The following is a 24,793-nucleotide window of genomic DNA, read 5'->3' as shown; positions in this document are numbered from 1 at the left end:
AATGCTTTTCAGGCAAACGTCTGTCTCCTTGGTGCGGTCTGTATCCTGGAGGAGCGCCGTTTTTGTGTTGTGGCAATGCAGCTCTGATCCGCACAATGTTTTCAGCTGAGGGCGGTTCTTAGGGTAAACTCCTATCTGATTGGTGTGACGTAACTCTTGACGTCAGGTACTTGGTTGCTCGGTCGGCGTGTGCCAATGACCCTTCTTTTCTGGTTGCTAGGCGTGTTTCAACGTAGCAATGTTTCTTGGAGTATATCCAACTTCAGGTTGGGCCAATTCCGACCGGCTTTATCCTTTGTAATATAGGTGGTCCGGGTTGACGAATGAGTCAATTAACAGAGTTCACTGTATTAATTCACAGGAGCTTGTCAGTTGTCAGTAACAGGGATAAACTTTAGCAATTCACTTAGACATGTTTCACCCCTCACTCGGGGCTTTTTCAAGAATGAATTGCTAAGCTGGTAAGTTGATTTAAGTAGAGGTGAGGTTCGTGCCCATAGGTTAATTGCTAAATGGGTGTCACCTTTTAATTCAAGATCTTAAGGTAGTATAGTTCTTTGAGAGTGATACATAAGGAGGTATTTACAATTCCTGATGGAAAATTCATTGGATAGATACATTACCAACATTTAACTTATCTCTTTGGAAAAAATACATATTAATGAGATGTTAACCTCAAAGAAGGATTATAAAACAAAATCCGGTTTGGTGTTCAGTAATTTATCTGTTTAATCCCATATGATCCTGCAATAAGTTGTTAAAGTCAGGTGTTCTTTGGCATTCACATAAAACATTAATGTAGCGTGGAGATACAATTTTATACCTAATATAAAAATGCAACAAATTGGAATTTTGTTGAACATATAGTCCACACAGAAAATCTAGATATTTTGTATGGAAATTCTTTGACATTCACGTAGTATGATAGTGCAGCATGGAAGTACAATTAGAAGTTTTGAAATTGTTAAACACATAGTAAAAACAAAGTGTGGGGGGGCGGAGCCAGACGCCATAGCGATAGGTCGCACAGAAACAGAGCTCCTGCAAAATATCTTTATTTTATGTCTTTCTTATGAAATCCCAGTATCTTACTTTTGGATTTTTATTTACTACAATGGAGGAATTTAATCTTTACTCTGTGATGCCTCATTTCAATCCGTATTGCACCAGCAAAACAAACATTGACTTTCTTTTTGCGAGGCCACGAGGAGGTCTAGCCTAGAGACCTACATATACATACATTGTGGAGCTCTCAGCGTAATCCAAGGAACTTCCAATTGAGCTACAACCCAGGATCCTCAGGAGGTGGTTTCTAACACTCAGTATGGAGCCCCTTACCCTTCTACAGGCAATCGGTTGTGCGCTGCGATGCCACCAAGAGAATTTTATAGCTCAGATTGAGGCCGCATTTCATCTCCCTATCTCCTATGCTCCTGCCAAGATCGAGGACAAAGCTACTATCGAGCCTTGTGATGGCATTGTTCTGGGTCCCCAGCAACTGCCATCCCGTAACACATTAGATCCCCACACACAGAAGCGCATCACCTTATTGATGAAGGACTGTCATCAACCGGTGGAGAGGTCTCTGATATCACGGAAGCTTTTTGAGGGGGCAAAGAACCAGGTATTATGCGGGAACTTCTTAGATCTCTGCGGCAGCATTGAGGTACAACTGTGCTGGGACCTTCAGAACTTAGTTTCTGCAGTAGCATGGCGACCATTGGTGGGGCTCATAAAACAAGCTCAAGATGTTCCTCGTGGCCTCAGGAGAGGAATCGGATAATACAGGAATACCTTTTATGCTCACTATGGAAGGACCCTGTGTGGATACTGGCTCTTTAAGCAAGACATGTGTGGGTTAAACTGAGTGTTTGCTATTACATTTTATTGGATCAAGAGTGGACACCTAAGGTTTTGTTACGGACATGGTTTGAAGACTTTAACATTATACTTCTATGTTTGCTGAGTCTCCATGCTATGGGATATTTAGCTGGGTTGAACGCCCTTTTTGTTTTGTTTTCTCTGCAAGTTCCAAAGTCAGTTAATAAGGCACAGTGTTTTATAGCTGAAACATGTTAATTATCTCTCTATTAATGCCATTACAGCTGTTCTGCTATTATGATTATTTAACCCTGTTTGGGGTAATATTTTTGCATTGGTATCCAGCATGTTGCTACTTCCTACGCTCATCTGATTGCTGAGTTAGCAGTGATATGAACATTGTAGTAGGTCACCAACAGTCTTTGCTGCATTTGTTTTGCTGTCAATAGTGAATATGCTAAAACTACTTGTTATTAATGTACTATTCCATATTGTTTGGCTAAAGTCAGCACTAAGTTTATGTTTTATACTACATACGAGCCCTCAGTATGGTTACTATATATCTATCTCTAGTTTAAAATTGGCAGCCTACATCAGTATTCATCTATTGGATATGTATATATGCCCGTCTAGGTTGTCTGTTAATATCCTGGGGAGCTCTGGTGTCTGCGGCCGGGATACCTGAGCTTCTTAGTCCCCTGATCTCTAGGCTTGACGGACAACATTTATGTTGATAGCAGACCATATAACGCTACATTATAATATCTCCAGTATTTGTTGTTTTACAGCTTATCATCTCTTATAACAAACTGTATATAGTTAAAACTTAGCTGTGTTAGACCCAGCAGATACTATCGCTTACATTGCAGAGTCAATATGTCCTCTGCAGGGCCCTTTGCATTTGTGGAGACCTTATCTCTATCTATAGAGCTAGCCTTCTTAGGCAGTAGACTAACTAAGCTAATAGCAGAACCTACATCATGACAATACATACAGCGAATTTAAGGTGTCTTTATTGTTTTATCCTGCCCTATTTGCATGGTCTTGCATATACTATGTTTTCAGATCTCCAGTATCTAGAATTTAGCAGCTTACTGCTCCCCATAGCAATTTGTTTATAGTTCAAGAGCAACCTACCTCTAGCCAAATAGCTGTATGTTGCCCTTTACAAAGCCCCAGCTAACGTGTAGGCTCTCTGTGAAGCCCACAGATAAATCAGAGCTATGAATGTGCCATGACTGCTCCCTATAGTCATTCTAGTCCTGATATGGCTGTGTTGTTATGAAGATTATGTACATTTTTGCGTTTTAATATGTTTTAAGCCTACATAGTACTGTTTTTCTAGTTAACACAGACCCCCAAGCCTTAAGATTCTGCAGAAATGTAGAGAACCTGATAGCTGCTCAAGGTAACAGCATTGATATGATTCACTTTTATTTTATAATGTCTAGGCCTCTGTATATACGCAGTTCTATCTCCCTGGTATCACACATTATCTTAAGGTCTCGTACTAACTGGCCAAACTTTTAGCTAAAAGTATCCAATGTGCCCATGAAATTCATCGCAAAGTATGGGGTTTGTGCATCACTCAGACCTGATGTGGCGTTTAACACAACTTTTCCAATTTGTCCACCGTATGTAACTCACCACCCCCCCCTTAATATACCTCCTATTTTTAGGAGAGTGAATTATGTGGTTTCTCTCGTTCATACCACACCTTATTTCCCCCTTACAGCTTTCTAATACTATACCACCCAGTTAAATTAAATTTACATACTTAAGCGTGTTTTATACCAAACATATAACGCAATTATACTAAAATCTGAGGTTTTCATGATGGGGTCCAAAAGGGGCCTCTTACCTTTGGAGCAACCTTCTGTTATAGCAGTTTAATATTGTTTGTTATGAGGCCCATGAGCGGCCGCTTAGATAAATATGAAGGTTCTATACTTTTACTGGCATTTCCGTGAACTATTGTATTACTTGTCTTTTATCCATGTGGCAGATGGAGATGTCTTATGTATTGCTTAGCGTGATTGAGGCCACATGTAATATTTATCAACCTAAAATTTACGCATTGTACCTTGTTATAAGCCATTCTAGATTTCTACCGTATACTGCTGCAACTTTTTGTTTGTATGCCAACTTTTCACCTCAATAAAAAAATTAAAAAAAACAAAAAAAAAACAAAGTGTGTCCTAGGTATATTGGTGCAATTCTATATAATTTTGGAGTGTTTATGTCTAAATATCAGCTTGAATTTAACTATTGGATGTCTTCTAGCATGAGTCTTTATTGGATATGGCATAGTGTTATAAATATATCTGGATGTTTAAAACTGCCCATTTTTTTCAACTCTGCATCTTTTTGGGGAATCGGCAGGAGCAGCTATATTTGTTTTGTGTCAGGAAATTTTGACTTCAATGTGTCAACAGTTTGATTCTAAATCTAGAAAAATCTAAGTATACATTGGGTAAATCATGTTTAGGTGCAAATATACATAAATGCGGGTACAATTAAAACAGCAGGATCTTAATCATACATGAATGGGGTTACTTCTATTCTATTTCTGAATTAAGACCCATATGATGGAGGGTTTTTAGTCTATAGATTAATTCTGCTTCTTTCTTAAGTATTTTATTTTCGTAGTTCCCTCCCTTCCGATTTGGTTTTACTTTTAAAATACCCCAGAAAGTAAAGTCTTTTAATCTGTTATTGTGTATCTCTCTAAAGTGTTGATATAGGAGAGTTTCTTTGTTCCCTTTTTCAATCTGCCAAAGGTGCTCCCTTATTCTTTCCCTGAGTGTTCTTGTTGTTTCCCCTAAGTATTGTTTATTGCAACGGCACTGTATAAGGTAGATTATTCCTTTGTCTGTGCACCTTATGGTGTCTTTAATTGTAAATTTTTCTTTTGTGCTGTTAAAGATATATATTCTTTAGTTTTGGAACTGAAGTGGCAAGATTTACAGCAATTACAGGGGAAAAAGCCATTCACTTTGTTACCCATTAGATCTCTTTGTACTGTCTTTGTGTTTTTACGTTTGAATTCGTTAGGTGCTAATATGGTTTTGAGGTTATCAGAGTGTCTGTAGATGAACTTCGGTTTGATAGATAGTTTATCTCCTATGATGGGGTCTTCCCTTAAGAATAAATCGAAATTCTATCCAACAAATGATAAAGGAAAGAACGTTGAAACCTTTGAAAAACTGGTGCTGAAAGATCTAGAGAGATTTGATAACAAGAAACGAGTGCATACTAATCTAAGTAAAGCCGAAAACAGAGCCCTAAAACAACTCAGAGAAAATGATCAGATTACCATAAAACCTGCAGACAAAGGGGGTAGTGATAATGGACACATCCTACTATCTGTCCGAAGCTAACAGACTTCTCAGCAATGATACAACTTACAAAGAACTAGTCAGAGATCCTACTAGAGTAGACATAATCCTACTACGGAATATGCTAGATAAAGCACACACACAGGGCATTCTTAATGCAAAAGAATACAATTATTTAAATCCACAATTTCCAAAAACCGCTATTTTTTTTACCAAAAATACATAAAGACCTAAATAATCCACCCGGCAGACCAATCATATCAGGTATAAATTCAGTGACATCAAATCTGTATCAGTATATTGACAAGTACCTACAGAAATACGTTAAGACACTGCCGTCGTACCTAAGAGACTCCATACAGGTTCTTCAAATACTTGAAAACATTAAGATTGAAGGTGACATCATACTTGCCACGTGTGATGTCACATCTTTATACACCACGACTGAACACATGTTAGGGTTAGAAGCAGTATCAAGCTATCTGAGACAGGATAAAGAGATAGGCACAGAGCAAAAAAACTATATCCTCGATAGCATAAGGTTTATTTTAGACAATAACACTTTCTCTTTCAATGGAAAAATGTTTGTACAAATTAAAGGAACAGCTATGGGCACGAGATTTGCACCAAGCTACGCCAATCTCTTTATGGGTCATTGGGAAACAGAATTCCTAGGAAGAAATAGCTTGGTGCAACATCTGGTGTCCTATAAGAGATACATAGACGATATTCTGATCATCTGGAAAGGCAGTGAGGGTGACCTATTAAATTTCTTTGAAGATATGAACAACAATAGCAAAGGGTTGAAATTCACCCATGAATTTAGTAAAACTAACATATTTCTAGATTTGGATATAAACATTGATTCAAGTAGCGTTAATACAAAAACCTTTTTTAAAAAAGTGGACTCAAACAACTTCATACACGCGAAAAGCTGCCACCTAACAAAATGGAAGGATAACATACCAAAGTCACAATTTCTGAGAATTAGAAAAAACTGCACAAGATTAGTTGACTATGAGGAAAAAGCATTAATACTCAGTAAAAGGTTTTCAGATAGAGGGTATGACGAAAAAACCATCAACAAAAATAGAGAAGAAGCTAAAGTAATAGAAAGAACGACTCTCACAAAGTACAAAGAGAAACCACTCCCTGCTACCACACATGACATAGTAGACAGCGACTTATTTGTCCCATTCATCACAAATTATAATGGACAACATAAGGAAGTGGAAAAAATAATAAATAAACACTGGCACATTGTCAGGGAAGACCCCATCATAGGAGATAAACTATCTATCAAACCGAAGTTCATCTACAGACGCTCTAAATGGCTTTTTCTCCTGTAATTGCTGTAAATCTTGCCACTTCAGTTACAAAACTAAAGAATATATATCTAGCAGCACGAAAGAAAAATTTACAATTAAAGACACCATAAGGTGCACAGACAAAGGAATAATTTACCTTATACAGTGCAGTTGCAATAAACAATACTTAGGGGAAACAACAAGAACACTCAGGGAAAGAATAAGGGAGCACCTTTGGCAGATTGAAAAAGGGAACAAAGAAACTTTCCTATATCAACACTTTAGAGAGATACACAATAACAGATTGAAAGACTTTACTTTCTGGGGTATTTTAAAAGTAAAACCAAATTGGAGGGGAGGGAACTACGAAAATAAAATACTTAAGAAATAAGCAGAATTAATCTATAGACTATAACCCCTCCATCCTATGGGTCTTAATTCAGAAATAGATGTAACCCCATTCATGTATGATTAAGATCCTGCTGTTTTAATTGTACCCGCATTTATGTATATTTGCACCTAAACATGATTTACCCAATGTATACTTAGATTTTTCTAGATTTAGAATAAAACTGTTGACACATTGAAGTCAAAATTTCCTGACACAAAACAAATATAGCTGCTCCTGCCGAGGCCCCAAAAAGATGCAGAGTTGAAATAAATGGGCAGTTTTAAACATCCGGATATATTTGTAACACTATGCCATATCCAATAAAGACTCATGCTAGAAGACATCCAATAGTTAAATTCAAGCTGATATTTAGACATAAACACTCCAAAATTATATAGAATTGCACTAATATACCTAGAAGGACACACTTTGTTTTTACTATGTGTTTAACAATTTCAAAACTTCTAATTTTACTTCCATGCTCCACTATCATACTATGTGAATATCAAAGAATTTCCATACAAAATATCTAGATTTACTGTGTGGACTATATGTTCAACAAAATTCCAATTTGTTGCATTTTTATATTGGGTATAAAATTGTATCTCCACGCTACATTAATGTTTTATGTGAATGCCAAAGAACACCTGATTTTAACAACTTATTGCAGGTTCATATGGGATTAAACAGATAAATTACTGAACACCAAACCGGATTTTGTTTTATAATCCTTCTTTGAGGTTAACATCTCATTAATATGTATTTTTTTCCAAAAAGATAAGTTAAATGTTGGTACTGTATCTATCCAACAAATTTTCCATCAGGAATTATAAATACCTCCTTAAGGATCACTCTCAAAGAACTATACCACCTTAAGATCTTGAATTAAAAGGTGACACCCATTTAGCAATTAACCTATGGGCACGAGCCTCACCTCTACTTAAATCAACCTACCAGCTTAGCAATTCATTCTTGAAAAAGCCCCGAGTGAGGTGAATTGCTAAAGTTTATCCCTGTTACTGAAAACTGACAAGCTCCTGTGAAATAATACAGTGAACTCAGTTAATTGACTCATTCGTCAACCCAGACCACCTATACTACAAAGGATAAAGCCGGTCGGAATTGGCCCACCCTGAAGTTGGATATACTCCAAGAAACATTGCTACGTTGAAACACGCCTAGCAACCAGAAAAGAAGGGTCATTTGCACACCGCCGACCGAGCAACCAAGAACCTGACGTCAAGACTTACGTCACACCAATCAGATAGGAGTTTACCCTAAGAACCGCCCTCAGCTGAAAACATCGTGCAGATCAGAGCTGCAACGTCGCAACACAAAAAAGGCGCTCCTCCAGGATACAGACCGCACCAAGTAGACAGACGTTTGCCTGAAAAGCATTTTTTATCGCCGTAGCCGTAGCATCCGCACGGCAGGAAACAACCTGGGCCCAGGAAAAGACTTAAGGCATCGAGTCTGCATATCAACATTACAGTGCTAGCGTGACCAGAAAAACGCTACTTAATGAGAACCGGATCCATTCGAACTTAAATGTTGACACTTACTTGTCCTCTCTCTAGACGTAGAGAGAGGCGCAAACAGCTTATAAGGTACCGCCTATTACGCTCCTAAATTAAAAATTTTTTGGTATTTACTGCTTCTTTAATAATTGTATTAATATTTGTTCTGTTTTTATCTGAAGCAGTTCCAGTGTTCATTTTTATTTATACTATTTGGACGCCCGATTTTATTCCCTATTTTTCATTTTATAAATAAAATGTTATTGATACTTTGAATCTAGTTATTCAATACTTGTTTTTACATATTACCTGTACAATAAATGTTATTTAATCACCGTCTATATTCTGCTATGTATTATTATAAGTATATTATTCCTTCTATGATCTGAAATAGACATCATTATTTATCTATTCCTTTACATTGATCTAAAAGTAGATTATTCCTATATTTTGATCATCATCATTATTACTCCATCACAATCCCATCACTTTTGTAACCTGCTTTGCATCGAGCTAGTCTTAAGTGTTAGGGAAGTTTTAATCAACCAACATATACCAAAATGCATATTTTTTCCTACACCCGATTATAGAAAGTTACAACAATTATTACAATATCTATATATAGATACATATAATAAACTCACTAGCCCTTAGGCTTATCAGCGCCAGTACAACTCCGCCTTTTTTTTGTCCTTACCATCTCTGGGTCCATGTATGAGGGATCCATTTCGTACTTGGCTTATTAAGGGGTCCTTAGCACCACTTTTTTACCTGTCCGTTGGTCTAAGGATATAGCCAGTATGAAAATATTCCCTTCTTAGATAAGATTCAAGTTTTCTATCTAAAGGGTCTTTAAAAGAAGTACGGTCTTCGAAAGCAATAGTAGTACGTTTAGCTAGAGTGAATATGGCCCGATCAACTTTGGGGACTGCTTCCCATAACTCTAAGTTAGCAGCAGGTAAAGGATATAGTTTTTTTAATCCTTGAAGAAGGGTTAAAAGATGCACCTGGTTTAGACCATTCTTTAGCAATCATATCAGAGATAGCATCAGGTATACAGAAAATTTTAGGGAGATTAACAACCATTTTATATACTGAATTCAAATGATTACAGGGATTATCAACAGAAGGTTTAGCTTCTTCAAACACTAAAGTGACTAAGCCATCCATCAAAAGAGAACGAATGTGTGAATTTTTAAATACAAAGGAGGAATTACCAGGTTGTGTGTCTGATGAGGGAGCCTCAGTATCAGAGGAATCCTCATAATTAGAAGATACTTCAGTATTTTGGTTGTTAGTACATATATTACTAGTAGAAGGTAAAATCTGAACTGACCATTTATGTTTATTTGAAGGCGGTAGAGCAGTCAGGGGCTTCCCAATAGTGGCAGCAATAAACTTTCTTATTGCTGGGGGTACGTTATCTGCATCCATCTGTAAGGAAGAAACAGTAGCTGCATTTGTACACATAAAAACATAATTCAATAGATCGGTATGCGATAACAAATCTAAGCATAACCCACATGAGCCGGACAGATAGCTCAGCATGCTAAGGCACTGTGGCTGAGCTCTGTAGCAACCCAAGGGTTGCAGGTTCGATCCCCAGTTAGGTCCATTCAGGCTTTCATCCTTCCGAGGTCGATAAAATGAGCAGCGCCTTGAGACCCTTACAGGTGATTAGCCGCGCTTTACAAGTACCCAACACATACATACATACACACACACACATAAATGAGCTGAAGAAGCTACTTCAGTTGTTTTACAATAAGCACACTTAGCTTTGGAAGAAATGTGTTCAACAGACTCAGTTCCTATAGTAACTTCAGGGACAGTTTGGTGCTCCATTATGGCAAAATATATAAAAAATAAAATGTAAAGTTGCAATAATTAATATTTTAACCCCTTTTATTTAGTAAGCTTTGAGGAATGGGAAAAAATAGACCCCCTGTATAGCATTTGCAAAAGACCTAACGCAATAAACAAGTAGCCCAGAAAACTATTAAGTCAGTTTGCACAATTTAAAAATATATATATATTATGTAAAGATCACATAATAATGCAGCATAACGTAAGCATTTTATAGATGTGTGTAGACACATTAGTTGTATCCCTGTAGTATTGATCGATGCACGATAAGGGCACAAAATGTTGTAGGGACAGGGTTTTAAAAGGAAGATAGTGAGCACCTATTTTAAAATTTGTGCCACTACAAGGCACGGTCTGACCTTTAAATTAATGCCCCTGTTTAAAAAATCTTCTAGCAGATTGCATCAGAAGAATCCTCATATTAACCACCCTTTTAAGAAATGCTGCATTTCTGCGTTATAAGGGCTAAAACATTTTTGCTCTATTTTAAAAAGGAAATTTATACTTACCTGATAAAACAGAATTTATGTTTACCTGATAAATTACTTTCTCCAACGGTGTGTCCGGTCCACGGCGTCATCCTTACTTGTGGGATATTCTCTTCCCCAACAGGAAATGGCAAAGAGCCCAGCAAAGCTGGTCACATGATCCCCCTAGGCTCCGCCTTCCCCAGTCATTCGACCGACGTAAAGGAGGAATATTTGCATAGGAGAAATCATATGATACCGTGGTGACTGTAGTTAAAGAAAATAAATTATCAGACCTGATTAAAAAACCAGGGCGGGCCGTGGACCGGACACACCGTTGGAGAAAGTAATTTATCAGGTAAACATAAATTCTGTTTTCTCCAACATAGGTGTGTCCGGTCCACGGCGTCATCCTTACTTGTGGGAACCAATACCAAAGCTTTAGGACACGGATGAAGGGAGGGAGCAAATCAGGTCACCTAGATGGAAGGCACCACGGCTTGCAAAACCTTTCTCCCAAAAATAGCCTCAGAAGAAGCAAAAGTATCAAATTTGTAAAATTTAGTAAAAGTGTGCAGTGAAGACCAAGTCGCTGCCTTACATATCTGATCAACAGAAGCCTCGTTCTTGAAGGCCCATGTGGAAGCCACGGCCCTAGTGGAATGAGCTGTGATTCTTTCAGGAGGCTGCCGTCCGGCAGTCTCGTAAGCCAATCTGATGATGCTTTTAAGCCAAAAAGAGAGAGAGGTAGAAGTTGCTTTTTGACCTCTCCTTTTACCAGAATAAACAACAAACAAGGAAGATGTTTGTCTAAAATCCTTTGTAGCATCTAAATAGAATTTTAGAGCACGAACTACATCCAAATTGTGCAACAAACGTTCCTTCTTTGAAACTGGATTCGGACACAAAGAAGGCACGACTATCTCCTGGTTAATGTTTTTGTTAGAAACAACTTTCGGAAGAAAACCAGGTTTAGTACGCAAAACCACCTTATCTGCATGGAACACCAGATAAGGAGGAGAACACTGCAGAGCAGATAACTCTGAAACTCTTCTAGCAGAAGAAATTGCAACCAAAAAAAAACTTTCCAAGATAATAACTTAATATCAACGAAATGTAAGGGTTCAAACGGAACCCCCTGAAGAACTGAAAGAACTAAATTGAGACTCCAAGGAGGAGTCAAAGGTTTGTAAACAGGCTTGATTCTAACCAGAGCCTGAACAAAAGCTTGAACATCTGGCACAGCTGCCAGCTTTTTGTGAAGTAACACAGACAAAGCAGAAATCTGTCCCTTCAAAGAACTTGCAGATAATCCTTTCTCCAAACCTTCTTGAAGAAAGGATAGAATCTTAGGAATTTTTATCTTGTCCCAAGGGAATCCTTTAGATTCACACCAACAGATATATTTTTTCCATATTTTATGGTAGATTTTTCTAGTTACAGGCTTTCTGGCCTGAACAAGAGTATCAATGACAGAATCTGAGAACCCTCGCTTTGATAAAATCAAGCGTTCAATCTCCAAGCAGTCAGTTGGAGTGAGACCAGATTCGGATGTTCGAACGGACCTTGAACAAGAAGGTCCCGTCTCAAAGGTAGCTTCCATGGTGGAGCCGATGACATATTCACCAGGTCTGCATACCAAGTCCTGCGTGGCCACGCAGGAGCTATCAAGATCACCGATGCCCTCTCCTGATTGATCCTGGCTACCAGCCTGGGGATGAGAGGAAACGGTGGGAATACATAAGCTAGTTTGAAGGTCCAAGGTGCTACTAGTGCATCTACTAGAGTCGCCTTGGGATCCCTGGATCTGGACCCGTAGCAAGGAACCTTGAAGTTCTGACGAGAGGCCATCAGATCCATGTCTGGAATGCCCCACAACTGAGTAATTTGGGCAAAGATTTCCGGATGGAGTTCCCACTCCCCCGGATGAAATGTCTGAAGACTCAGAAAATCCGCTTCCCAATTTTCCACTCCTGGGATGTGGATTGCAGACAAGTGGCAGGAGTGAGTCTCCGCCCATTGAATGATTTTGGTCACTTCTTCCATCGCCAGGGAACTCCTTGTTCCCCCTTGATGGTTGATATACGCAACAGTCGTCATGTTGTCCGATTGAAACCGTATGAATTTGGCCTTTGCTAGCTGAGGCCAAGCCTTGAGAGCATTGAATATCGCTCTCAGTTCCAGAATATTTATCGGGAAAAGAGATTCTTCCCGAGACCAAAGACCCTGAGCTTTCAGGAGTCCCCAGACCGCGCCCCAGCCCACCAGACTAGCGTCGGTCGTGACAATGACCCACTCTGGTCTGCGGAAGCTCATCCCCTGTGACAGGTTGTCCAGGGACAGCCACCAACGGAGTGAATCTCTGGTCCTCTGATCTACTTGTATCGTCGGAGACAAGTCTGTATAATCCCCATTCCACTGACTGAGCATGCACAGTTGTAATGGTCTCAGATGAATTCGCGCAAAAGGAACTATGTCCATTGCCGCGACCATCAAACCTATTACTTCCATGCACTGCGCTATGGAAGGAAGAGGAACAGAATGAAGTACTTGACAAGAGTTTAGAAGTTTTGATTTTCTGGCCTCTGTCAGAAAAATCCTCATTTCTAAGGAGTCTATTATTGTTCCCAAGAAGGGAACTCTTGTTGACGGAGATAGAGAACTTTTTTCTACGTTCACTTTCCACCCGTGAGATCTGAGAGATTGAATCAGAATGTCGTCCAAGTAAGGTACTACTGCAATGCCCCTTGGTTGTAGCACCGCTAGAAGGGACCCCAGTACCTTTGTGAAAATTCTTGGAGCAGTGGCTAATCCGAATGGAAGTGCCACAAACTGGTAATGCTTGTCCAGAAAGGCGAACCTTAGGAACCGATGATGTTCCTTGTGGATAGGAATATGTAGATACGCATCCTTTAAATCCACCGTGGTCATGAATTGACCTTCCTGGATGGAAGGAAGAATTGTTCGAATGGTTTCCATTTTGAACGATGGAACCTTGAGAAACTTGTTTAGGATCTTGAGATCTAAGATTGGTCTGAATGTTCCCTCTTTTTTGGGAACTATGAACAGATTGGAGTAGAACCCCATCCCTTGTTCTCCTAATGGAACAGGATGAATCACTCCCATTTTTAACAGGTCTTCTACACAATGTAAGAATGCCTGTTTTTTTATGTGGTCTGAAGACAATTGAGACCTGTGGAACCTCCCCCTTGGGGGAAGCCCCTTGAATTCCAGAAGATAACCTTGGGAGACTATTTCCAGCGCCCAAGGATCCAGAACATCTCTTGCCCAAGCCTGAGCGAAGAGAGAGAGTCTGCCCCCCACCAGATCCGGTCCTGGATCGGGGGCCAACATCTCATGCTGTCTTGGTAGCAGTGGCAGGTTTCTTGGCCTGCTTACCTTTGTTCCAGCCTTGCATTGGCCTCCAGGCTGGCTTGGCTTGAGAAGTATTACCCTCTTGCTTAGAGGATGTAGCACTTGGGGCTGGTCCGTTTCTGCGAAAGGGACGAAAATTTGGTTTATTTTTAGCCTTGAAAGACCTATCCTGAGGAAGGGCGTGGCCCTTGCTCCCAGTGATATCAGAAATAATCTCTTTCAAGTCAGGGCCAAACAGCGTTTTCCCCTTGAAAGGAATGTTAAGCAATTTGTTCTTGGAAGACGCATCCGCTGACCAAGATTTTAGCCAAAGCGCTCTGTGCGCGCCACAATAGCAAACCCAGAATTTTTCGCCGCTAATCTAGCCAATTGCAAAGTGGCGTCTAAGGTAAAAGAGTTAGCCAATTTGAGAGCATGAATTCTGTCCAAAATCTCCTCATAAGAAGAATCTTTATTGAGCGCCTTTTCTAGTTCATCGAACCAGAAACACGCTGCTGTAGTGACAGGAACAATGCATGAAATTGGTTGTAGAAGGTAACCTTGCTGAACAAACATCTTTTTAAGCAAACCCTCTAATTTTTTATCCATAGGATCTTTGAAAGCACAACTATCTTCTATGGGGATAGTGGTGCGTTTGTTTAGAGTAGAAACCGCCCCCTCGACCTTGGGGACTGTCTGCCATAAGTCCTTTCTGGGGTCGACCATAGGAAACAATTTCTTAAATATAGGGGGAGGGACGAAAGGTATGCCGGGCCTTTCCCATTCTTTGTTTACAATGTCCGCCACCCGCTTGGGTATAGGAAAAGCTCGGGGGGCCCCGGGACCTCTAGGAACTTGTCCATCTTACATAATTTCTCTGGAATGACCAAATTCTCACAATCATCCAGAGTAGATAACACCTCCTTAAGCAGAGCGCGGAGATGTTCCAATTTAAATTTGAATGTAATCACATCAGGTTCAGCTTGTTGAGAAATTTTCCCTGAATCTGAAATTTCTCCCTCAGACAAAACCTCCCTGGCCCCCTCAGACTGGTGTAGGGGCACTTCAGAACCAATATCATCAGCGTCCTCATGCTCTTCAGTATTTTCTAAAACAGAGCAGTCGCGCTTTCGCTGATAAGTGGGCATTTTGGCTAAAATGTTTTTGATAGAATTATCCATTACAGCCGTTAATTGTTGCATAGTAAGGAGTATTGGCGCACTAGATGTACTAGGGGCCTCCTGTGTGGGCAAGACTGGCGTAGACGAAGGAGGGGATGATGCAGTACCATGCTTACTCCCCTCACTTGAGGAATCATCTTGGGCATCATTTTCTCTAAATTTTGTGTCACATAAATCACATCTATTTAAATGAGAAGGAACCTTGGCTTCCCCACATACAGAACACAGTCTATCTGATAGTTCAGACATGTTAAACAGGCATAAACTTGATAACAAAGTACAAAAAACGTTTTAAAATAAAACCGTTACTGTCACTTTAAATTTTAAACTGAACACACTTTATTACTGCAAATGTGAAAAAGTATGAAGGAATTGTTCAAAATTCACCAAAATTTCACCACAGTGTCTTAAAGCCTTAAAAGTATTGCACACCAAATTTGAAAGCTTTAACTCTTAAAATAACGGAACCGGAGCCGTTTTTATATTTAACCCCTATACAGTCCCTGGTATCTGCTTTGCTGAGACCCAACCAAGCCCAAAGGGGAATACGATACCAAATGACGCCTTCAGAAAGCTTTTTCTATGTATCTGAGCTCCTCACACATGCATCTGCATGTCTTGCTTCCCAAAAACAACTGCGCAATAGAGGCGCGAAAATGAGGCTCTGTCTATGATTAGGGAAAGCCCCTAGAGAAAAAGGTGTCCAATACAGTGCCTGCCGGTTATTTTACATAATTCCCAAGAATAAAATAATTCCTCAAAGTTATGAAGTATTAAAAATGCTTATATATCAATCGTTTTAGCCCAGAAAATGTCTACCAGTCTTAAAAGCCCTTGTGAAGCCCTTTATTCTTATGTAATAAAAATGGCTTACCGGATCCCATAGGGAAAATGACAGCTTCCAGCATTACCTAGTCTTGTTAGAAATGTGTCATACCTCAAGCAGCAAAAGTCTGCTCACTGTTTCCCCCAACTGAAGTTAATTCCTCTCAACAGTCCTGTGTGGAAACAGCCATCGATTTTAGTAACGGTTGCTAAAATCATTTTCCTCTTACAAACAGAAATCTTCATCTCTTTTCTGTTTCAGAGTAAATAGTACATACCAGCACTATTTTAAAATAACAAACTCTTGATTGAAGAATAAAAACTACATTTAAACACCAAAAAACTCTAAGCCATCTCCGTGGAGATGTTGCCTGTACAACGGCAAAGAGAATGACTGGGGAAGGCGGAGCCTAGGGGGGATCATGTGACCAGCTTTGCTGGGCTCTTTGCCATTTCCTGTTGGGGAAGAGAATATCCCACAAGTAAGGATGACGCCGTGGACCGGACACACCTATGTTGGAGAAATTTATTTCTTTTACGATATGACGAGTCCACGGATTTCATCCTTACTTGTGGGATTAAACCTCCTGCTAGCAGGAAGTGGCAACGAGCACCACAGCAGAGCTGTATATATAGCTCCTCCCTTCCCCTCCCCCTCCAGTCATTCGACCGAAGTAAGGAAGAGAAAGGAAAGGCCAATGGTGCAGAGGTGACTGAAGTTTAATAAAAATAAGTACATACCTGTCTTAGAAATGACAGGGTGGGCCGTGGACTCGTCATATCGTAAAATAAAGAAATTTATCAGGTAAGCATAAATTTCCTTTTCTTTTACAAGATATGATGAGTCCACGGATTTCATCCTTACTTGTGGGATACAATACCAAAGCTGCAGGACACGGATGAAAGGGAGGGACAAGACAGGAACCTAAACGGAAGGCACCACTGCTTGAAGAACCTCTCTCCCAAAACCAGCCTCAGAAGAAGCAAAAGTATCAAATTTGGAAAAAGTGTGAAGAGACGACCAAGTTGCAGCCTTGCAAATCTGTTCAGCAGTAGCATCGTTTTTAAATGCCCATGAGGAAGCCACAGCCCTAGTGGAATGAGCCGTAATTCTGTCAGGAGGCTGCTGTTCCGCAGTCTCATATGCCAGGTGGATGATACTCTTCAGCCAAAAAGAAAGAGAGGTAGCCGTAGCTTTCTGGCCCCTACGCTTTCCAGAAAAAACAACAAATAATGAAGATGATTGGCGAAAATCCTTAGTCGCCTGCAAGTAAAACATCAGGGCACGGACCACGTCAAAGTTATGCAACAGACGCTCCTTCTTAGAAGAAGGATTAGGACATAATGAAGGAACAACAATTTCCTGATTAATATTCTTATTTGAAACAACCTTAGGAAGGAATCCAGGTTTGGTACGTAAAACCACCTTATCAGAATGGAAGATAAGATAAGGCGAGTCACATTGTAACGCTGAAAGCTTAGAAACTCTACGAGCAGAAGAAATAGCAACCAAAAACAAAACTTTCCAAGATAACAACTTAATTTCTATGGAATGCATGGGTTCAAATGGAAGCCCTTGAAGAACGTTAAGAACTAAATTCAAACTCCAGGGCGGAGCAATTGGTCTAAACACAGGCTTGATTCTGGTCAGAGCCTGACAAAAAGACTGAACGTCTGGAACCTCTGCCAAACGTTTGTGTAGTAAAATTGACAAAGCAGAGATTTGTCCCTTTAAGGAACTTGCTGATAACCCTTTCTCCAATCCTTCTTGGAGAAAAGACAGAATCCTGGGAATCCTAACTCTACTCCATGAGTAGCCCTTGGATTCGCACCAATAAAGATATTTGCGCCATATCTTATAGTAGATCTTTCTAGTAACTGGCTTATGTGCCTGAATCAAAGTATAAATGACCGAATCAGAAAACCCCCGCTTAGATAAAATCAAGCGTTCAATCTACAAGCAGTCAGTTGCAGAGAAACTAGATTTGGGTGTTGAAAAGGTCCCTGAATGAGAAGGTCCTGCCTCAATGGAAACATCCATGGCGGCAGAGAGGACATGTCCACTAGATCGGCATACCAAGTCCTGCAAGGCCACGCAGGCGCAATTAGAAATACTGAAGCCCTCTCCTGTTTGATCTGAGCAATCACCCGGGGAAGGAGAGCAAACAGTGGAAACACATAAGCTAGGCTGAACGACCAAGGCACTGCCAAGGTATCTATCAGTTCGGCCTGAGGATCCCTTGATCTGGATCCGTATCTCGGGAGCTTGGCATTCTGACGAGACGCCATCAGATCCAATTCCGGCCTGCCCCATCTGAGGATCAGAGTGGCAAAGACCTCCAGATGGAGTTCCCACTCCCCGGGATGAAACGTCTGTCTGCTTAAAAAGTCCGCTTCCCAGTTGTCCACTCCTGGGATGTGGATTGCTGACAGATAACAAGAGTGAACTTCCGCCCACCGAATTATCTTGGATACTTCTGTCATCTCTTGTCTCCTGATCCAGATCTATCTGAGGAGACAAATTTGCATAATCTCCATTCCACTGCCTGAGCATGCTCAGCTGTAGTGGTCTGAGATGAAAACGAGCAAACAGAATGATGTCCATTGCCGCCACCATCAATCCAATTACCTCCATGCATCGAGCTACTGATGGCCGAGGATTGTACTGAAGAGCTTGGCATGTATTTAGAATCTTTAACTTTCTGACCTCCGTCAAGAAAATCTTCATAGATATGGAGTCTATTAGAGTTCCCAAGAAGCGAACCCTTGTCTGTGGAATTAATGAACTCCTTTCTAGATTCACCTTCCACCCGTGAGTCCTCAGAAAGGACAGAACCATGTCTCTATGAAACTTTGTCAGATGGTAAGATGACGCTTGGATCAGAATATCGTCCAGATAAGGCGCCACTGCAATGCCCCGCGGCCTGAGAACCGCCAGAAGTGACCCTAGAACCTTCATGAAGATCCTGGGTGCTGTGGCCAACCCAAAGGGAAGAGCCACAAACTGAAAATGTTTGTCCAGAAACGCAAACCTTAGGAACTGGTGATGATCCTTGTGGATAGGAATATGAAGATATGCATCCTTCAAGTCCACGGTAGTCATATATTGACCCTCCTGGATCAATGGCAGAATTGTTCGAATAAGAATAAGAAAAGATTTGAGTAAAACCCCCGCCCCTGTTCCAGTATTGGAATGGGATGAATTACTCCAATAGTAGAGAGGTCTTTTACACAACGTAAGAATGCCTCTCTTTTTATCTGGTCTACAGACAATCGTGAAAGAAGAAACCTCCCCCTTGTGAGAGAATTTTTTAATACCAGTCGATAATCATGGGACACGATTTCCAGTGTCCAGGGATCCGGAACATCTCTTACCCAAGCCTGGGCAAAGAGAGAAAGTCTGCCCCCTACTAGATCCGGTCCCGGATCGGGGAGCGCCCCTTCATGCTGTCTTGGTAGCAGCAGCGGGCTTCTTGGGTTGTTTACCCTTGTTCCAAGCCTGGTTGGGTCTCCAGACGGACTTGGTCTGAGCAAAATTCCCTTCCTGTTTAGCGGAAGGAGAGGAAGAAGAGGGGACTCCTTTGAAATTCCGAAAGGAACGAAAATTATTTTGTTTACCCCTCAGTTTAGCTGTTCTATCCTGAGGTAGGAGATGACCCTTACCACCCGTAATGTCAGAAATGATTTCTTTCAAGTCAGGCCCGAATAGGGTTTTTCCTTTGAAAGGAATAGCCAAAACCTTTGACTTAGATGACACATCAGCAGACCAAGATTTTAACCATAACGTTCTACGCTAAAATGGCAAATCCGGCATTCTTAGCTGCCAATTTGGCAATCTGAAAGGCGGCATCTGCCCCTGTGAGGGTACATCGGAAATAGCTAACAAAGCATCAGAGGACTCAGTATTCACATTGACTTCTGTCCTGTTGCGTTTGCCCTGTAACACTGGTAACAACAATTATTATTATTATTGTTGTTGTTTGTCCGACATTGGTCGGGGTAATCTGCACCAAGGGCGCATATCTTCCTTTACATTACAGGAGCATGATTGCTGCGAGCAGCTGACCGGACCTGAGTGAGTCAGCCGAGTGGCTCTGAAGCTTCGGCTTGTTAATTATTGCACTGCATGTGCAAACACACTTGTGAGTACTGAGTTTGTAATACAAGTGGTTGTGTTCATACTTTTAGGATTATCTGCACCAGAGCACCTCTTCTTTTGTCTTTATTCTAGGACGAGGGATACTGTCATTTTTTGTGGAGAGAGCTGCCATCCTCTTGGGTCCCTTAGGATTACCATATATCTCGAATTGTGACATCATTGGCACCTATGGACACTTGATTTTTTCACCACTTGCACAAAGGACTGTGTTTAAGTATATACATTAGTTTATATTATATACCTGCTGTTGATTTGGTTTATATTTGCAAGGGAACAACTTATACCACCTGTAAGGATATTATTATTATTATTAATTCTATCGAATTTGATAATTATATCATTATAATTTTATAACATATTATAATTTTTATAATAATTTTATATCATTACACCAGAGTAAAATCCAATTATCCATCTTACAAGGAGTAGCATAAAATAGGCGCACCACATTCTTTTTCGGACACACCAACACTTTGTGTGGTCCTATCTTTTCTGCCATAACTTAGATAATACCTCTGTAAGGGTAGTTGACATAACTGCAGCCATATCCTGCAGAGTAAATGAATTAGACGCGATTGGAGGTTGTGACGCTTTGGAGAATTTGGCGGCATACCCTGATTCTCCTCAGACTGAGAATCATCCTTAGCCTTAAATAAAATTTGAGTTTTAAATTGTAAGGCCCTTTCAGTACATGAGGGACAAAAAGTAAGAAGGGGTTCCACAATGGCATCTAAACACATAGAACAAGGAGTTTCTTCAAGTTCAGACATGTTAAACAGACTAGCAATAGCAATAATAGTCGTTTTTAACCTTATTTATTGACCTCTTAAGTCAAAAAACATTCTCAAAAAAACTTTACCTAAAAATGTACTGTGCCATTAAATAATAAAAGCGCAACACTTTTTCTGTTATCTCAAAAAACCATGTTTGCAGCAATAAATAATGTCCTAATATGTCCAATTTAGCTAAATAATATTGCACCGCTAGTTTGGATATGCTATGTAACACTTTATATCACCTTTAACAGATATAACAAAATTTCTAAAAAATTTAGGCCCCTGCACCTCGCCACAGCTCTGCTGCAGCGCCTACCTGCCCCCAGAGTACACGAGTCTTCGAAAGTAGCGGCCCTTCGTCTACAAATTTAACATGGGCCCCACTGGAGTTTAGGACTGTGCTGCCTGATCGGATGAATTACTGCACGGCTGAGCGCGCAGAATTAAGCCCCGCCCACCATGGGCATAACACGAACCGACTCAAACACCACATGGGAAGCAAAGTAACCTGCCGTTCCCAGTATACATTGAAAAGCCATGTGTCCCCCTAACTTATGCACAATAAAAACAAACAAAAGTTATGAAAAAACTGTAGTCGTTTTATACTCATACCTTATACCTTTTATAGGCCCGTTATAATAACAAGACAGCCCTTACACATAAAATGCATCTCCCAGCGTCTCGCCCATATTGAATACCCATATAAGAACAAAGTCATCAATATCAAACAGTAATTTCAGTTCCACCATTTTATACATAGTGCCTACTGATTACCCCTTCCCAGATAGGGAAAAATGTCAACCTGTTCTGATACCAAGTCTCCCAGAAACAAATGACTGAATATACCTCAATGCTGCTTGTAGCATGACACGGTTCTCCACACTGAAGATGTTTCTGTACACTACCTTCAACCGCTCTGTGGGAACCAGCAGGATCTTAGTCAATATTTTGCTAAGATCATCAACATCAGGGCAGAAAATAAGATGTCTCCACTCCTCTTGGGGAGTTATTGACTGACTATTTATCCCTGAGAAAAATAGTACTCACTGGCACCATTTTAAAATAAAAAACTTCTTGATTGAAGAATCTAAAACTAACACCTCACTTTACCTCTTCCTATCACTAACACAGGCAAAGAGAATGACTGGGGGGGGGGAGGGGAAGGGATGAGCTATATATACAGCTCTGCTGTGGTGCTCTTTGCCACTTCCTGCAAGCAGGAGGTTTAATCCCACAAGTAAGGATGAAATCCGTGGACCCGTCATATCTTGTTAAAGAAAAATGTCTTATGAGCAGAGAGAGAAAATTAAACAAGAGGAATAATGCCTGTCCCGAGGCTTTATATATGTATTATACATAGTAAATATGTTTCTTAAAGTGCCCAATCCATAGCTGTGAGTGTCCACATGAAGAATTTAAAATATACTTACCCTTAGACACTTGTCCACTGATAGAAGACAGCCAAACCAGTACTGAAACATATCAGCAGAGGCAATGGAATAGGAGTATTACGTTGATCTGTAAAGGGAGGAAGAAGATTAATCGAAAAGGTGAATACCGCTGCAAAATACCTTCTAGTGTGAGTAGGCAAAGGTCAAAACCAAACAGGAATGCGTGGAGCTGGCGAAAAAAGCGGACAGATTCAAAATGAGAAAAAAAAATGTTGCTACAGAGCAAACAGTGTAGAAAACGTTATTCCATGATAAAAAGACACAGTAAACGGTGGAGAGGGCTCTGCTATCTTACGCGTTTCACTCCGCAAGGCGCTTACTCATAGACTTAGGCAGAAGATGAATCCCTGCAACCAAATTTACAGAGAGCCCAAGAAAAGATTTCCTGTAAGGCAAGAACATGGTGTCATGAGGCAGTATTCCCTTTACTTCTCTCTGACAAGCACTGTACTTTAAGGGTAAACAGGCTTCAATATACTCTGAAGCGCATTTCACTGAAGAAATCAACATGCTTTAACCACCTCTAATGGAGGCAAAGTATAAAACTGAGGTATGTGTGAGGGGTATTTAGAGGCTTTTGAGGTTTGGGAATGTATATTCCATACGAAGCAGCTTGTGGACTCTCACCACCTATATGAAAAAGTTTGTTGTTTACTTGAGAAACCATTAGGTCTATAACTGGGAGACCCCAAATATCCCCAATCTGACTAAAAACATCCAGATGTAAAGACCACTCCTCTGTATTTAAGGATTGATGATTGAGAAGGGTGCTTCTCAGTTGCTCACCCCTGTAATATGAACTGCAGATATTAGGCAACAATTGTTTTCTGTCCAAGGAAGAATATGAGAATCTTCCCTCATAACTAGGAAACTGTGAGTTCCCCCTGATGATTGACATATAGTACCGCTGTAACGCTGTCTTACTGAAAACACAGATGAGAGTCCCTTCTCAATAGAGGACAACTCTGAAGAGCCATGAAAATCAGAGTGCCAAAACATTTATTGGTAGCCTCGCTTCCTGAGGAGATTTGCTCTCAGAGACCCTCATACTGCAACTGAACCTGAAAGACTTGCATCTGTCGTGATCACAGTCCAAGTAGGGTGAACAAAAGAAGCCCCCTGAACAATAACATGATGATCCAACCACTGAGATCGAGACTGTTTTGTCCTGGTGTCCAAACAAATTCTTTGGGAAAGCAGAGTATGATCTTTGCACCATTGCCGGAGCATGCAAAACTGAAGAGGCCCCAAGTGAAATCGGGAAAGCGGAATAGTATTTGATGCGGCTATCATTTGGCCTAAAACCTCCATACAAAGGGCTACTGAAGGACACAAAAACAATTGAAGATTTGAGCAGGCTGCAATCAGGTTTGTTCTGTCAAACCTCATAGAAACTGAGTCTATTTGAACACCCAGATACTACTAAATGAAAATATGGAGCAGTAACACGATATTGTCCAGGTAAGGAAAAAACTAAATACCCTCTTATCAACATTGCAAAAAAATGATGTTTGTCTAGGAAGGCAAACCTCAGAAATTGATAATGATCCTTATGAATAGGAACATGAAGATATGCATCCTTTAAATCTATAGTGGACATAAGCTGACCTTGCTGCACCAAAAGCAGAATAATCTGAATAGTTTCCATTTTAAAAGTAGGTACTCTGAGGAATTTGTTCAGACCCTTTAAATCTAGAACTGGTCTTAAAGCCCCCAATTTCTTTAAGACAATGAAAAGGCTTAAATAGAAACCTAGGCCCTGTTAAAAAATTGGAACTGGAACTATGACAACCATAGCTTCCATATCAGACACAGCCTGAAAGAAAGCCTTCACTTTCAAAGGTGCCTCTGGAACATGAGACAAAAGAAACCTCCATCTGAGAGGCCTCACCTTGAAACCTATTTGGTAACCTTGAGAAACAATATTTTGAACCCAGGGATCCTGTACAGGCTGAAACCAAATCTCCTGAAAAAAGGAGTACTCTGCCCCCTACCAGAATAAACAGATTGAGGCCTCACCTTCATTCTGATTTGTTAGAGGGAGCAGGATTTTTAGCCTGCTTTGATCTGTTCCAATTTGAACAAGGCTTCCATGAGGTGTTGGAAGATACCTGCATCTGAGAGGTGGAAGAAAATGTTTATTCCTTGTTACGAAAGGAACGAAAAGCTCCCTTACCTCCAGTCACAGTAGAAATAATAATATAAAAGTCTGGATCTAGCCTCCAGTCACAGTAGAAATAATAGTATAAAAGTCTGGATCTAGCCACCAAGGGCAAGGTTACAAGTGAAGTGGTATTAATCACTCCCGCACTAAGTCCGTTAGAAGTAAGTTTTTTGTAT

General features: G+C 40.3%; 1 protein-coding gene across 4 annotated transcripts in view; it reads right to left on the bottom strand.

Annotated features, from left to right (window-relative positions):
- AKAP11 (A-kinase anchoring protein 11) overlaps positions 1-24,793 on the bottom strand; it is a 323,323-nt gene that overhangs the window by 14,354 nt on the left and 284,176 nt on the right. The window lies entirely within an intron of this gene.

This window comes from Bombina bombina, chromosome 3 (genome assembly GCF_027579735.1).
Source record: "Bombina bombina isolate aBomBom1 chromosome 3, aBomBom1.pri, whole genome shotgun sequence".
Lineage (NCBI taxonomy): Eukaryota > Metazoa > Chordata > Amphibia > Anura > Bombinatoridae > Bombina > Bombina bombina.
This window is presented reverse-complemented; position numbering and strand designations above follow the sequence as displayed.